The following is a 15632-nucleotide window of genomic DNA, read 5'->3' on the forward strand; positions in this document are numbered from 1 at the left end:
GTTCCAATTAAAAAAAACGTTGTCCATTTTTCTTATGAAAAAGGAATTCAAATTTTTTATTTTTTTATTTCACAACTACAAAAATAAAAATGTATCAAAGTGGTATAAGTGTTGTATCAGTTGGTATATGGACTGTATATGCATGTGTAGTTTCCTCTCTTTTGAGAAAAGTGTATCAATATGGTATAAACATCGTATCAGTTTGCTATAAGAATTATATATGCATGTATAGGTTCCGCCTCTTTTGAAAAAGTGTATCAATATGGTATAAACATTGTATTAATTTAGTAGAGGAATTGTATATGCATGCATATGTTTTGTCTCGTATGAAAAGTGTATCTATATGGTATAAGCATTGTATCAATTTAATATAAAAATTGTATATACAGAAAAGGACCAAAGTAGCCCAATGATTATTAATTGGTATTAATTTGGCCGACAGGCCATAATGTGGTAAATTGCCAAAATGCTGACCATGTATTTTTAAAATAGTCAGTATGTGTCCTTTCCCCTTGTATTATTTTTGTTTGGCCAAATGCCAACACCACTGTTTGAGTCAGTCTCAAGGCCTAAAAAATGGGTTAAATTTGAAAGGGAAGAAAATAAATGGCCTAAGTGCTATGTACGTAAAAGGAAAACTATTATACAGAGTCAAGATGAATCAAGGAAATAAATAGTCTTACCCCATTTTGATATGTCCAAAAAGGACATCTGTAGGGGTTCGGGCCTAAGTTGATTAAATCTAACCTCTTTTTTTTCTTCCTTATTCATTATTCTATAGTATAAACAATAAAAATCCTAGACTTTCGCTAGTTAATTATCTTCTCTTCTGGATTTGAACTCCTCTACAACTTCATTATCTAGAAACATACATGTGAATGATAAGTTTGGAGCTTTAGGATTCAAGATTTTAGAACTTATTCTTTTTTAAGCAACTCCATAACACAAGATTATTTCATCTGAATCAGCCTACTCGTTTGATTCGATGACGATCTGATCATTAATTTTTCGTAAAGTCTTAGTAGCGTAATAGGATCCACTTCTATTTCTAGCTCTCCAATCATATTATATGTCTCTCTATCTAAAATTGGGACACATTATTCAACTTCATCATTCATTTGATCGTTAGCTTCTTTATCATCTTCTAATATTTTCTTTGAGCCAGTGATTGTCCTTGATACGATAGATGATTGATTAGTGACTTTAAATTTTACTACATCTCCCTTAATGCTTTCTCCTCTAAAGTCATCTCTAACATATAGAGTTTCAAACACTGTTTGCTCTGAATATATTTCAATATTCTCCACGTCCAGCCTTTTATTGTCATCTTTAATATCCACTTCTTTCATTTCTTTGATAGCAGCTACCGTGTCACTTGTCTGAACATCTTCAAAATTTTTTTGCTTCTTATCAGTGCCTTCTTTCTTCTTATGATGGATTGTATTATATCTGATTCAATCTCTTTTCAAATTTATGGAAGCCAAGGCATCTATTGCTTGACTCTCAGTTGCTAATCATCTTCCAATCTTTTTCTTTTTCAACAACTTTTTTAGTTTGAGCCATATTGCTCTCTGTGGCTCGATAATATCTCTTATGTGTCCTGTTTTGCCACACTAAAACATAAGAGAGGATTCTTACTATAATTGTTAAAAGACTGTTCTTTCTTTATAGGCAAGCCTGAACCACCTGAGAATTAAAAGTGAGACATATCTCTTACTTTTTCATTAACGTTCCTTTTGTCAGCTACTAGAGCATTTCCTCATTTTCTTTGACAAATTCATCAGTCAATTGTTTGGCTAGTAACTCCTGTAACGATAAAAAATTCTCAAATTCCTCCAAGAATGGTTGTTAAGCTCATCCCTGAGTTGATGTCGCAAAGAAAATATATTATTATTTCAAACCATGAATGATAGTTCTTCTAATTCGTGCTTCAGAGATAACCTCATTTTTTTTCGATAAAGAAAACCCAGAACATGAGTACTTAATCTTTAAAAAGTACTCAGTAATAGAAACATTACCTTGAGTGGTGTTCACCAATTCATTCTCAAATATTTTTAGTCGGGCTTCATTCTTTTTATTATAATAAGGTCAAATAAATTGGAGGAGATTGACCTTTTCAGAATGAACTCCGTCTTTGCATTATTCTACTTTCACTTCTTGTATGTAGTTTATACTCAGATCCACCATTTGAAGTACTTGTGTTACCCCCTTAACAATATCCCACAAATCCTTTCCCACAAGGTATGATTCCTTACATGTCTTCATACCTTGTAATTGGACTGATTCAACAACTCCATTCCCAGTTCATTAATGCGATCACTTAAATCCATTCAGACAAACTAGTTGAAACGACCACAAACCCGATCTTGAAATTACGATTTTGGCTCTAATACTATGTAGAGAATAGCAGAAGAAAGGTGTAATTGGGGAGACCTTCTGCTAGCCCAAGATCGTTAACTAAGATTGGAAGATTAAACTAAGAAGAGGAAGCTATGAAAAGAGAGGAAGAACTTTAATATGAAGAATACTACTTGACTTGATTTTATTTTTGGTTGGTTACAAATGTACAAAGACAACCCTTATCTATACTTAACCATGGATGGTTCTAGATAGTATTTTAAGAGCAATCTAGACAACTTTTAACTATCTAAGAATATTCTAGATATTTCTCTAAGATAATTATCCTAAATACTATATTAGAGTATTCTAGAAACATTCCTAGAAAACTATGATATCCATTCACCCGACTATTCTAGAAATTTAACTAGAAAACTACAATATTCATTCTTCCAAAAAATTCACTTTAGATATTTTTCACACTTTCAAGATGGTAGTTTTCTCCATCCTCAAGACTATAATATATTTTTTAAATCTCATGTTCTCGTTCAAATTGTTTGTGCTTTTATCCGAATGTTTGTCAGATTGAAACAAGATTCGTCCAAAAATTATACTAGTAATAAAAGTTATTACTAGGTTGCAACATTGTTTCCTAAATCGTGTGTTCTCATTTAAATTATGTCTTTTAAGACTCTGTTCAAGACAACAATATACATCCTCTAGCTTCAACTTTGAAAACAATATATTGCAATCTAGTAATAACTTTTGTCTAATGTAAATAGTGATAACATAAAAAGAAGGAATGATTCTAAGCTAAATAAAAAGAAAGTAGATATGCATAGATACAAGAAAAAATGTTTAGAGATTCATAGATATTCTTCATCTTGGTCTATATATTATAAAAAGATCACCACGTAGTATAATATGCAGGTGGAAAATGGATAGAGCTGAAAACTTACAAGTTATCAACGACATGATTTTCAGCCTTCATTGTCATCACGTTCCTGATCACCTATCAATAAAGGGTTAACCAAGCTTTCAAAAAATATTTCTGCCTCAAACTACCCAATAAGTTTAGAAACTTTTACTCGTCACATTGACTCATACTTTGGATTATAAATCATGAAAACAGATTGAAACAATAGTAAAACTTCACCTTTACATGACTTTTAAAAGAATGGGTAAAATGTCAGGGAAGGGGATGTTATAAAGGTAAAATTCTTAGGACCAGGAGGGCAACAGATGGTGAACATTCTTTCCAAGAGGCTTTAGCACCATAATTAGTCATCATCCACACATCAGGATGATGTTTCTCAAAGTTACTATTGACGCTCAATTTTGATTCTCCTTTTTCATAAAATTAATTTCTTTATACTTAGGATTCTTGAATATTTTATTAGTACATCTTTCTTATTTTTTACGTTAATAGTTTGAAAAATAATATTTTCTTATCTTTGCATCTTATAAATTCGCTCGAAAATAATCAATAAATATATGTTAAATTATCATTTCACTATTTTTTTTCTAAAATAAATAATATATATATATATATGGGGTAGCGTATAAACATAGTCCTTGCTATAGTATCATATTTTTTTACTAATTTACTCTATTTTATTTATTTGATTTCAAAATATAGCTAAAATATAACATACATATTTGGAAATTTTCTCCCTCCCCCCTCTCTCTGTCTCTGTGTCTCTCTCTATATATATACGTTAAATTAATCGAACAAAATAAGCATCGTTAAATTAGTTAAATGAAATCGGTTGAGAAAAATTAGATTAGTTCATTTATTTTGTTTGGGCTAGTCTCTTTAATTAATTCAAAGCTTTGAAAGCCAAATTAAAAATGATTCAAAATCCCTAAAACTATCTAGCACATTATGTAAATACCCCTGACTCGACCCAAACCAACAATTGAACCACCCTTACATCCCCTTTTCTCTTCCCATTGAAACTCAACCAAACCAGCATCGATAATCTTCTTCTCTCTCTCTACTGCAAACGTCATTTCTCCCCCGGACCATCGGATAACAGTGACTCCGATGGTCCTCAAACTTTTTCTCCCACATCCATCAATCTCACAATCTCCATCAACTTTATATCACTTCTATCACCTTTCTTCCAAGATCAGATCCCAAAATTACTCCACCTCCACTGCTACGTCTGATAAAGGTGAAGAGCATGGAAGACCACCGGATTTGGGAATCTTATCCCCTTAATTTTATTAGTCTGAAAGTGAATGCCATCAAAAAGCCTTTTCCCCATTCACCTCAATATGAAATTGAAGCTTTCTCTTCTTCCAATTTGGTCCCTTTGATTTTCTCTGAGATTTGGCTTTTCAAGAATTCAAATTTGAATTCTTGGAGCCTCTTTTAGGGGCTACTGCAATGCCTCTCAAGTGTGGCTATAAAAGGGACCCTTTGAACTCCCAATTAAAAAAAGAATGAACAAGTAAAAAATCATAAGAAGAAACTATCAATATTAGTTCATACTATTTCCTCCTTATTCTATTACTCTCAGTCGAGTTCAAATTCTGAGTTTGAGTTGAAGTGGTCGTGAGCTCGTTGAAATTTGATGTTGGAAACCCTAGTTCGCTGCACAACATCCGGTAATACTCCTTTCTCATTTACTCCTTAGATTCTGTTTGTTCAGTTTGGAATTAGCTAATTTATTTGATTTAGTATTATACAAATTGTGAAGCAGTTTTTAGTTATTTGGTTACTGCAGATGATGTGCCCGTAAAGAGTTCATGATTTGAGACGTAGCTTGAGTGAATTATGTCTTGTCTATTTATATTATATCTAGCTTTTGCGATTCGTTGATTATTTGAGTTTGTTTGGCTGATTTTGTGTATGATTATGAAATGGAAACAATGGTTGGTAATTTTTTGATATTAGATGATGTATTTGTGAAATATTTCAATTCTCGATTTAGCCTGAAACAAACCATGTAAAGTTATAAGTTTGTTGATACATGTCCAGTGAACTGATTAAGGTCAATTTGAAGTCGGTTTGATTGCTTTTAATGAGGTAATGGTGACATAAGTATGTGTATATTTGGATTGTGCATTTACAAGATGCCGGCAACTTCATTTTATCATGGAAATTATTTTCAAAAGGATCAAAACTTTACAAATGCTTGGCTGTCTATAGTGGGATTTGTGCTTTGTTTCATTTGAACATTTGAATCTGACATCAAGTGGTAGTCTTACCTTAGGCTAACTGCTCACTCAATGAATTTTTCAACTTTTAACTTAGAGGGAAAGGTTTTGTAAACTTTTTAACGTTAAAGTAAGATTCCGTCTTATTTTTTCATGTATTCGAACGTTGACTTGATCTTAGTCCGATTTAACTCTTAAATCTTCCTCCACTCTATGTTTGTGTTTTTTTGATTTTCTTTAACACCTTCTCTTATTTTGTGTTTAAAGCCTCATTCTTCAGTAGAGCGGGTCGTTGAAATAAGCTTTAAATAAGATCCGTATAAGAAAGTTTTTATTTGTTTATTTGGAAATTGGTCTTCTCTAGATACCCTATATTGTATGAAATTTTCTTTATCTGTTAAGTGGTTAATATTGTGCCCTTTTTAATAATCAAATTATCGGTGCGGGTCTGATTTGGACAAAACTGTATTTTTCTCACATCTGTGTGTGCCTTTTCATGGCGTTTAATGTTTAAAAATCTAATTTTTTTTCAGTGTGTAGTTACTGTAGACATTTTCAAAAAATGTGCTCCTCTTCTGTTATCTGTCTAAATATTTGATCACGTCTTTTTAAGCCAAAGTTTCTTATTAATTAGTTGTCCTAAACTTGCTTCCCTGTAACCATAGACACTAAAGGGGGCTGTTAAACACAGTTATACATGTAATTTCTGAATTAAAAATGGGGCCCCATTCTTCGGAAAGCCTTTAGTTTTAGATATTGGGAGGATTGTCTGCCTCTAGCTCCACCCAAATTCTATTTGTTAATATACTTGTTGGATCACCTGAATATAGTTTATCAGGTTTCAAGTTTGAATTTTTTTCTTGTGAAATTTTTGAGTTATTTACATATGGGTCTCTTAAGAACCTGTTAGTCTCGCATTCCCTTTGATAGATGTCCACCATATAGCTTGGCTCTTAATTGTTGTGCTGCATGATTTTTCAAATATATGTAGCTAACTATTTTCTTAGAGGCAGTTTGATGTCAGTTTTGGATGCTTTGAATGTAGTATTAGTGGCTTAACTAACTCTTTGTTTGGTTGTTGTGTTCGCGAAATGCAAGCAGCCTTTAACTTAGCAAGGAGAAGGCTAAAAACGCTTAAAAACACTACAAACGTTTAGCTATTTGTAGTGAAATTTTTTGCCAACTTTTTCTTGAAAACTTGAATACGAAATTAAGTTTGTACTATTTTAGAACATCCGTTTACTTAAGAGTGGCTTTTAACCTACAACTTGGCATGAAAACGGGTTATACATGCCTTAAATTTTGAAAGTATTTCTCTGGATATTTAGTTCCCTGTTGTTTTTTTTATTGACTTGGGTATTAAGAAGGACTAGCGAGGTTTGACAACTCAATGTGAAGGTATTTTTTTTAACTTGTTTGAATAGATTTTCTATGGCTAAGCATGAACCATCTTGTTTTCACATAGTATAGGTAATTACCTTAAATAACGACACTAGTTTAGGATCTCAAAGTACGGTACACAAGCTGGAGTTTTTCAATTTACGAAAGATAATATTAGTTGCTTGAAGTTTCATTTGGCTGGGTATGAATACAAGCCTGAAGCAAGCAGTAGTTTTCAGGTAGTCTATAGTTATCTATACCATATTGTGTGCCTGCAAAGTGTTTTGCATTCTTGTGAATCAGTGTGAAATACACTTTATAAAGTTCGATGTTTTTTTTTTACTTTTAGCACGATTAGTTGTCCATTTGTTTAGTTTTTTCAAAGTATTGGTTGGCTCACTGTTATAAGATTGTCGTAATATCGATTGAGATGTATGCACATCACCTGGTTGTTTAAATATTTCTTATGCTTGTCCACGTGGTAACAAAACATTACCAACCCTTAATTTAGCATGGAAAATATGCTTTAATCTTCAAAGCTTCAAAGTATGTTTAATTGTATGCTTTCAAGTTTACTGTTATATTTGATTTTATAACAGGGACATGGATTTAGTTACTTTAATCTCAGATGTGATTAAATAAGTATGAGGCTTCATTGTTAAGACAGACAATTCTAACAAGTTTTTATTTGGTTAAGTGTTGTACCAACTTAAATCACTTCATAAGTATTAACTAGCATGTCCCTCACTTTAACTTGTCTAGTTTTGCTCGTGATAGTCATTTATCCATGATTACTCAAAAGTGATAAAAAAGTTAAGAGTACAAATTAGATTGTTACGTCGGACAGAAATAAGCAAACCACAAGCAAAAAGCAAAACAAGATGAACACACAGATTTATATGGAAATCCTTACGGGAAAAACCACGGGCAGAGGCAGAGGAATTCACTATAATGGATGGAGAATACAATGAGGATAATAATGTATTTTTTGAATGAAAAATCACAAACATGAGTCACACCGCGGACTTTTTAGGGCCAGTTCAATAAAATTTGGGTCACAAACTCTAACGATCTCCACCTTGACAGAAATTCTATTTTAGAACTCAAATCCAATTCTAGAAAACTCTCCTCCTCTTCCACAGAAGCCCCTAAGGGCACATCTTAACTACTGACACCAACAAAGTCCAAGCAATGTTCAAACTTAGAACTTGGTAGTGTCTTGGCCATCATATCAGCAGGATTACCATGGGTACTAATATTGCTTACCACAATATCACCACCAGAACCACCAATGACAAGCCCAGTATATTCCCACATCGTGGGGTCTGGGGAGGGTAGAATGTACGCAGTCCATACCACTAACTCTAAAGAAGTAGAAAGGTTGTTTTCGATAGACCCCCGGTTCAAGACAAAGGACAGTATACAAAAAACGTCAAAATCATGAGACATGATAAAAATACTGTACATCGCCAAAAAAAGGACACCAAAGTCCTCATAAATACAAACTACTACTCACCCACACACCTTAGCCCTCTATCCTAATATTTTTTCTCCATACCTTTCTATCTAGGGTCATGTCCTCAGTACGCTGTAACTGCTCCATGTCGTATTTAATCACTTCCCTCCAGTATTTCTTTGATCTACCCCTACCCCTCTTGAAACCATCCAAGGTCAACCCCTCACACCTACGAACCGAGGCATTCGTACCCCTCCTCATTACATGACCAAACCATCTCAACCTCACTTCTTGCATTTTATCCTCCACCGACACCACACCCACTTCTCCTAAATAATCTCATTCCTAACCCTGTCAGCCATTGTAAATCCATACATCCAATGCAACATCCTTATTTCTGCCACCTTTAGCTTTTGGATATGAGAATTCTTAACTGGTCAACACTCCGCTCCATATAACATTGCCAGCCAGACTACGATTCTATAGAATTTGCCTTTCAGCTTGGGGGCACCTTCTTATCTATCTGCCCAAATACAGTGAGAGACATCCTCATCTATCTCTCCATTCCCCTGAATCGTGGACCCAAGATACATAAAACTATCCTTCTTGCAAACCGCCTGGGAATCCAACTTCACTATCACCTCCTCCCCTTTCCTCAAGTTACTAAACTTGCACTCCAAGTACTCCATCTTAGTCCTACTCAATCAAAAACCTTTAGACTCTAGGGTTTGTCTCCAAACCTCCAGCTTATCATTAACACCTTATCATGACTTATCAATTAAAACTATATCATCCGCAAAAAGCATAAACCAAGGCACCTCGCCTTGTATACTCCACGTCAACTCATCCATCACCAAGGCGAATAAAAACGGACTAAGATTTGATCCCTGGTGCAATCCTACCAAGTTCGAGAACGAGCAATAATTTCATGCACAAAATAATACCGAACATCGATGTGCTTTGTCCTCTTGAGAATTATCTGATCTTTTATAAGGAAGACAATACTCTGATTGTGGCAAAAGATCGTAGTAATTTGTAAGTCTTTGCTAAGTTTACCAAGCAGACCCTTCAACTAAATAACTTCCCTGCAAGCCTTTGTAATAGCCATGTACTCTGCCTCAGTATTTGACAAAGCAACCGTAGTCTGTAAAGTAGCTTTCCAACTGATAGCACAACTACCAATTGTGAAAACATAGCATGTAAGGGACCTCTTTTTACCAAGGTATCCTGAAAAATTAGAATTAACATACTTGATTACTCCATCTCTATTTTGTTCAAACTGTAAACAAACGTCAACAAATCCATGCAAGTATCTGAAAATCCACTAAATTTCTTTATAATGTTCTTTACCAGGATTTTTCATGTATTTGCTAACTACATTGACTGCAAACGATAAATTTGGTCGGTAACACACCATCACATACATAAAAGACCCAACAACACTAGAGTATGAAACTCAAGAAATATAGTCACGCTCTTTATCTATCTTTGGAGATAACGTGGACGAGAGTTTGAAATGTGTTGCTAATGAAGTAATAACAGGTTTGGCATTTTGCATATTGAACCTGTGAAACACTTTCTCAATATACCTTTTCTGACTCAAGTATAACTTACACTTCTCTCTATCTCTCAGTATTTCCATGCCAAGGATTTTTTTTGCTGCTCTAAATCCTTTATCTCAAACTCCTTACTGAGTTGGACTTTGACTCTTCTTATCTCTCTCATATCCTTTGCTGCAAGCAACAAATCATCAATATACAAGAAAAGATACATGAACGAACCATCCCTTATCTCTTTGAAATAGACACATCTATCATAAATACTTATCCTAAACATATGAGAAGTCATATAAGAGTCAAACCTCTTTTACCATAGTATGGGCGACTGTTTTAAGCCATAAAGAGACTTTTTCAGCAAACATACACTGTCCTCCTTTCCTGAGACTACAAAACCCTCTGCTTTTTGCATATAGATATCCTCGTTAAGTTCTCCATATAAGAATGCAGTCTTAATATCTAACTGCTCAAACTCAAGATCATGTATGGCCACAATACCAAGTAAGTATCGAATTGACCTATATTTTACAACTTGAGAAAACACATCTGTGAAGTCAACACCTGGAACCTGACTGTAACCTTTAGTAACTAGTCTTGCTTTGTACCTAGCATATTCAATTCCCGATGTTCTTTCTTTCTTTTTTTTTAAATACCCACTTTCAACAGTCAACTTTCTTATCTTTAGGCAATCTCACTAAATCCTATGTGCCATTCTTATGAAGTGATTTCATCACTTCCTGCATAGCTATCATCCATCTGCCAGAATTATCACAACTAACTGCCTCTGAGTAAGAATAAGGTTCTTTATCAAAATCAATATCTTCTACTACATTCAATGCATAAGCAACCAAATCAACTTTATCATACTTTTGAGGAGGTCTAATATCTCTCCTAGTCTTATTTTTAGTAATAGAATATTATGGTGCCACTGGTAGTGAAGAAAAAATAGTATCACTCTGAATCTCTAGGCTGGACTGAGAAGTAGGCATTGATGTAGACTCTGCTCCAATCTGCAATTCAATATGGGTGCTTGAATTTTGCTGATTCATGTCACTAAGCTCATTTGGGGGTGAAGCACTGGATTCAAAGGAAGCCCAAAGCATGACAGTTTTATCAAACACAACATCCCTGCTAGTTATAACTTTTCTATTTTCTGGACACCAAAGCTTATATCCTTTAATACCAGTCTTATAACCCATAAATAAGCACTTGACATAACCCATAAATAAGCACTTGACAGACCTAGGTTCCAAATTTCCATTATCAACATGAGCATAAGCAGGATATCTAAATATCCTCTAATCAAAGTAACTAGCAGGAGTACCAGACCATACATCTTATAGAGTCTTTTTATCAATTGCAACTAAATGAGAGCGGTTAATAAGAAGACAAGCTGTAGAAGCCACTTTGGCCCAAAGAGACTTGCGTAAACCTGTATTAAAGAGCATACAATGCACCTTCTCGATTATAGTCCTATTCATTCGTTCGGTCACACCATTTGCTGCTGAGTATGACGAACTGTTAAGTGCCTCACAATTCCTTCTGACTTATACAAAACATTAAATTTATTATAAAAAAACTCTAAATCGTTATCAGTCCAAAGGTATTTTACCTATTTCTCTATTTTCTTTTCAATTATAATCTTTCACTCATTGAAAGTAGGCAACACATCATGATTTTGCTTTAGGAAGAACACCTAAACTTTTTTGAATAGTCATCAATAATAGTCAATATGTAATTAACACCTCCTCTAGAGGGTACTCTAGATGTATCCCAGAGATCAGAATAAATATAATCAAGTGTGCCTTTTGTTGGGTGGATGCCTTTAGTGAATCTAACTTTCTTCTGCTTCCCGAAAATGCAGTGCTCATAAAACTCCAATTTGGTAATACTCTGGCAATTAAAAAGTCCTCTCCTACTTAGTTCAGTCATCCTGCTTTCACTCATATATCCCAAACGCATATGTCAAAGTATAGCAACATCTCTATCTAATAGAGAAGAAATAGAAACAACAGCATCACCTATAACCGTAAAGCCTTGTAAGGCGTACAAATTAGCAGTCTCTCTCTGTCCCTTCATCACAATAAGGTCATCTTTGGAAACTTTAGGACTCCACTTTCAACAGTGTACTTATATCCGTTCAAATCAAGAGTACTCAAGGAAATAATATTTCTCTTCAGGTCTGGGACATACCACACATCACCAAGTGTCCTCACAACCCCATCAAATATATTGATCCTGATTGTTCTAATACCAGTTATCTTACAAGGTCTGTTATTTCCCATCAACATAACACCTTTATAGACCATTTCATATACTGTAAACCAATTTCAATTATGACATATATGAAATATGCAAGCTGAATAAATAATTCAATCCTCATAGGGTTTGGAGTTACCATAAAAAACTACTAAGAGTTCTCCATTACTACCGCCATCTTTAACAAAACTTTCTTCACTGAACTTCTCTGGTTGGTTTCCTTTCTGTTTTTCACCTTCTCTTTGTTTTCTATTCTGTAACTTATAACACTCAAATTTGATATGCCTCTTTTCTTGTAGTAATTACAGGTTTTATTTTTATTTTTAGATTTTGACCTATTTTTATCATCACCTCCAGAATTCCTCTTATGGGTCCTTCCTCGAACAATGAGACCATCTTCTTGAGTCACTGGCCCGCTCACAAGATGCTTCATCTTCTCCTCAGAGAATAATGCATCATAGACTTTATCTAGGGTTAGGGTATCACGACTATATAGAATTGTATCCTTGAAGTTTGAGTATGATACAGACAATAAACACAATAAAATCAACCCTAGATCTTCCTCATCGTACTTAACCTCCAAAGTCTCTATATCAGAGATGATTTCTTTAAAGACAGATAGATGATCCTCAAAGACACACCCTCAGACATGTAATGGGAATAAAGTCATTGTTTGAAATGCAACTTACTAGTTAGGTTTTTCGTCATACATAACAATTCCAGTTTCAACCACAACGCAATGGTGGTGTCCTCCTTCAAAATATCCTGTAGAATTTGATTGTCTAATTATAGGTGGACCTGAGATAGAGCCTTTTAATCCTTACATCATTTATCCTCTTTTGTCCACGATAAGGGCATCTTATCAAACCCTAATAGAGCATTATCCAAATCCATCTGCGTAGGCACAACCCACATCTTTACCTGCCATAACGAGAATCTGGTATTGCGGTCCAACAATGAAAATCATACTTTATGGTTGCCATTCTCGAGAAAATAATCGATCTAAATCTATACCAATTTGTTATGATCAGATAGAAATAAGCAAACCACAAGCAAAAAGCAAAACAAGATAAACACATAGATTTATATAGAAACCCTTACGGGAAAAACCATGGGTAGAGGCAGAGGAATTTCACTATAATGGATGGAGAATACAACGAGGAGAATGACGTATTTTCTAAATGAAAAATCACAAATATGAGTCACACCGCAAACTTTTCAGGGCCAGATCAACAAAATTTGGGTCACAAAATCTAACATAGATAATACATTCTGGTTTAAAATTTTATTTGATTTGAAGGTATACTATCATTCCTATTAACATTCTTAAGAGCTCAAGTGTAACTATGCTTTTCATTTGTAGTTACTCACTTAGTTAATGGTATATCAATACAAGTGCATGAACTGTTGGTCCCCGCTGAACTCTATTTAGACTTTGTATACTCTAAGTATAGCTGTATGCATATGCTATTCATGGAGCTCTGTTCACATTTCTAGACAACCAAAAGAAATTCACGTGTAAATTTAGTGCCTTTGTTCAATATGTTTTATTGGGATTTAACTAAAAAATAGTTTTGTTTAGTATATTTTTCTTGTTTCACACCCTTACATTATCCTGCCATTGGGTCGCTACTAATCCTTAATTCTTTTCTTACTTCACATGTACACTCAGGAGTACGTTTGGAGTCTTATGGCTTGACTCCATCTTTGTCTAAATCAGAGAAGCAAATAAATATCACATTACACATTTTCGTCTAGAAGTCTAATGTCTCTTTCCCTCTCTTCAGAATTTATTCTTCTTTTATAGACACTCATTATTATTTTTGTTTAATATTTTGCATATTATTATTTGAGATTTTATATTTTGTATGTCTTATTTGAATTATTATGAATCTTTAAATGTGATAGCAACTTAATTACCCACTTCTCATCTCTTAGGTTTTAAATTCAGCATAGTCGCTAGACTTAGGTATTTAATTTAATGTACTTAAATATTTTAAAATTTGGTAGGTTAAGGCATGCCCTTATAGAATAACTAGTATACGTACCTGTGCGATGCACGGTGATTAAAATAAACTAGTAAAAGTATATTTGATTTTATTTTCTAAACAATGCTTCCTAAAAGTAAAAAAGTTGGGAAATTGAAGATAGTAAAAACCTATTATGTTTATTCCAAACTAATAATATATTACACGTATCTTTATATGCATTTTTTGTAATGACCCAAAAATACACCCTGGTCATCAGACGGTGCTTATGGTTTCGAAAAACCCCAAGCTAATCCATGAGCTGGTACGTGCTGTGAGCATTAGATAATAACAACAGAATAACAAGTGCAAAATATCTAAATATGCCATAAGGTTTTAAAAATTGTAATTACTACTGAAACAGGATGTTAATGTATGAAAACATACTGAAAACTAACTATTTGTTTGTACTAGTCTGAATGTCTTTAACTGAATAACTGAGGAGTTGATGGAACAAGCTCCCAACTAACTTCGATTGTCTGCTAAAACTAAGAAACTGAAATGAACATAACTGGTCCTTGGAATATGAGGACTCACCATTGCTGTTGCTACTAGTGTGCTGGGATAACTAGGTACGGTTGGTAACCTGAGCGTCTGAACCTATGATATAAAACATCATAGCTCAAGAAAAGAGTATGCGATCAGTACTTTGAATGTACTGGTATGATAAATGAGGTAAGGCTAAGATGCATGAGTTATGTGCTTGAATAATAATAATCGACTGAATAGCATGAGATAACTGAAGAACTGATATGAATACATGAATGCTGTAAAATCTGAGAATGCATGACCAAGCATATAATATGTTTCTGATATAGTCTGTAAGTGAAATACTAAAATCTAATAACTGAATAACTTATAAAATATATGCCATGGTCAAGCAAAACTGAACTAAGTTCTAAACTAAACACTAAAATTAAAACTGTGGGAGGTATCATCTAACCGACATGCCCCAGTCTAGCTGATCGGGGTCCAACCTGTGACCCCAGTTGAAAGGGTGATAATATCATTCCACGAGTACTAATAATGGATGTGGATTCAGTCCTAACTAACGGGTGACCCCTGAGATCAGTCCTAACTAGCGGGTGATCCCTAAGAGTGTCGGTCCTAACTAACGGGTGACATTTTATAACATACGCCGGCACATAGTTCTAGAACTTAGGAATTGCTTCTAAGGACCTAGTCCTAAATAATGGATGATCACTCATCCCTAGGATCGCTCAATACTGAATCCTACTCCCAACTGAACTGACACTGATTATAGGACTGAGCTAAGATAACTGGACAAGTAACTAATCATGATGGCTAACTGGATGAATATGCTCATACGTGTCTGAAACTATTCTGAAACTACTGAGACTAAGTAAGCAGCTAAGTTTAGGGAATTCATAACCCCCAGGATCAATAACAATAACAACAGGTACATATGAACGCTTTGAAGCCATGGAAAGA

General features: G+C 34.2%; 1 long non-coding RNA gene across 1 annotated transcript; it reads left to right on the forward strand.

Annotated features, from left to right (window-relative positions):
- Nucleotides 1-4093: 4093 nt before the first annotated feature.
- LOC107851046 lies at nucleotides 4094-14076 on the forward strand. Its single transcript, XR_001668848.2, has 2 exons — nucleotides 4094-4950; nucleotides 13826-14076. It is a non-coding gene; the product is annotated as an uncharacterized LOC107851046 (long non-coding RNA).
- The last annotated feature ends 1556 nt before the right edge of the window (nucleotides 14077-15632 follow it).

Source organism: Capsicum annuum, chromosome 12 (genome assembly GCF_002878395.1).
Source record: "Capsicum annuum cultivar UCD-10X-F1 chromosome 12, UCD10Xv1.1, whole genome shotgun sequence".
Lineage (NCBI taxonomy): Eukaryota > Viridiplantae > Streptophyta > Magnoliopsida > Solanales > Solanaceae > Capsicum > Capsicum annuum.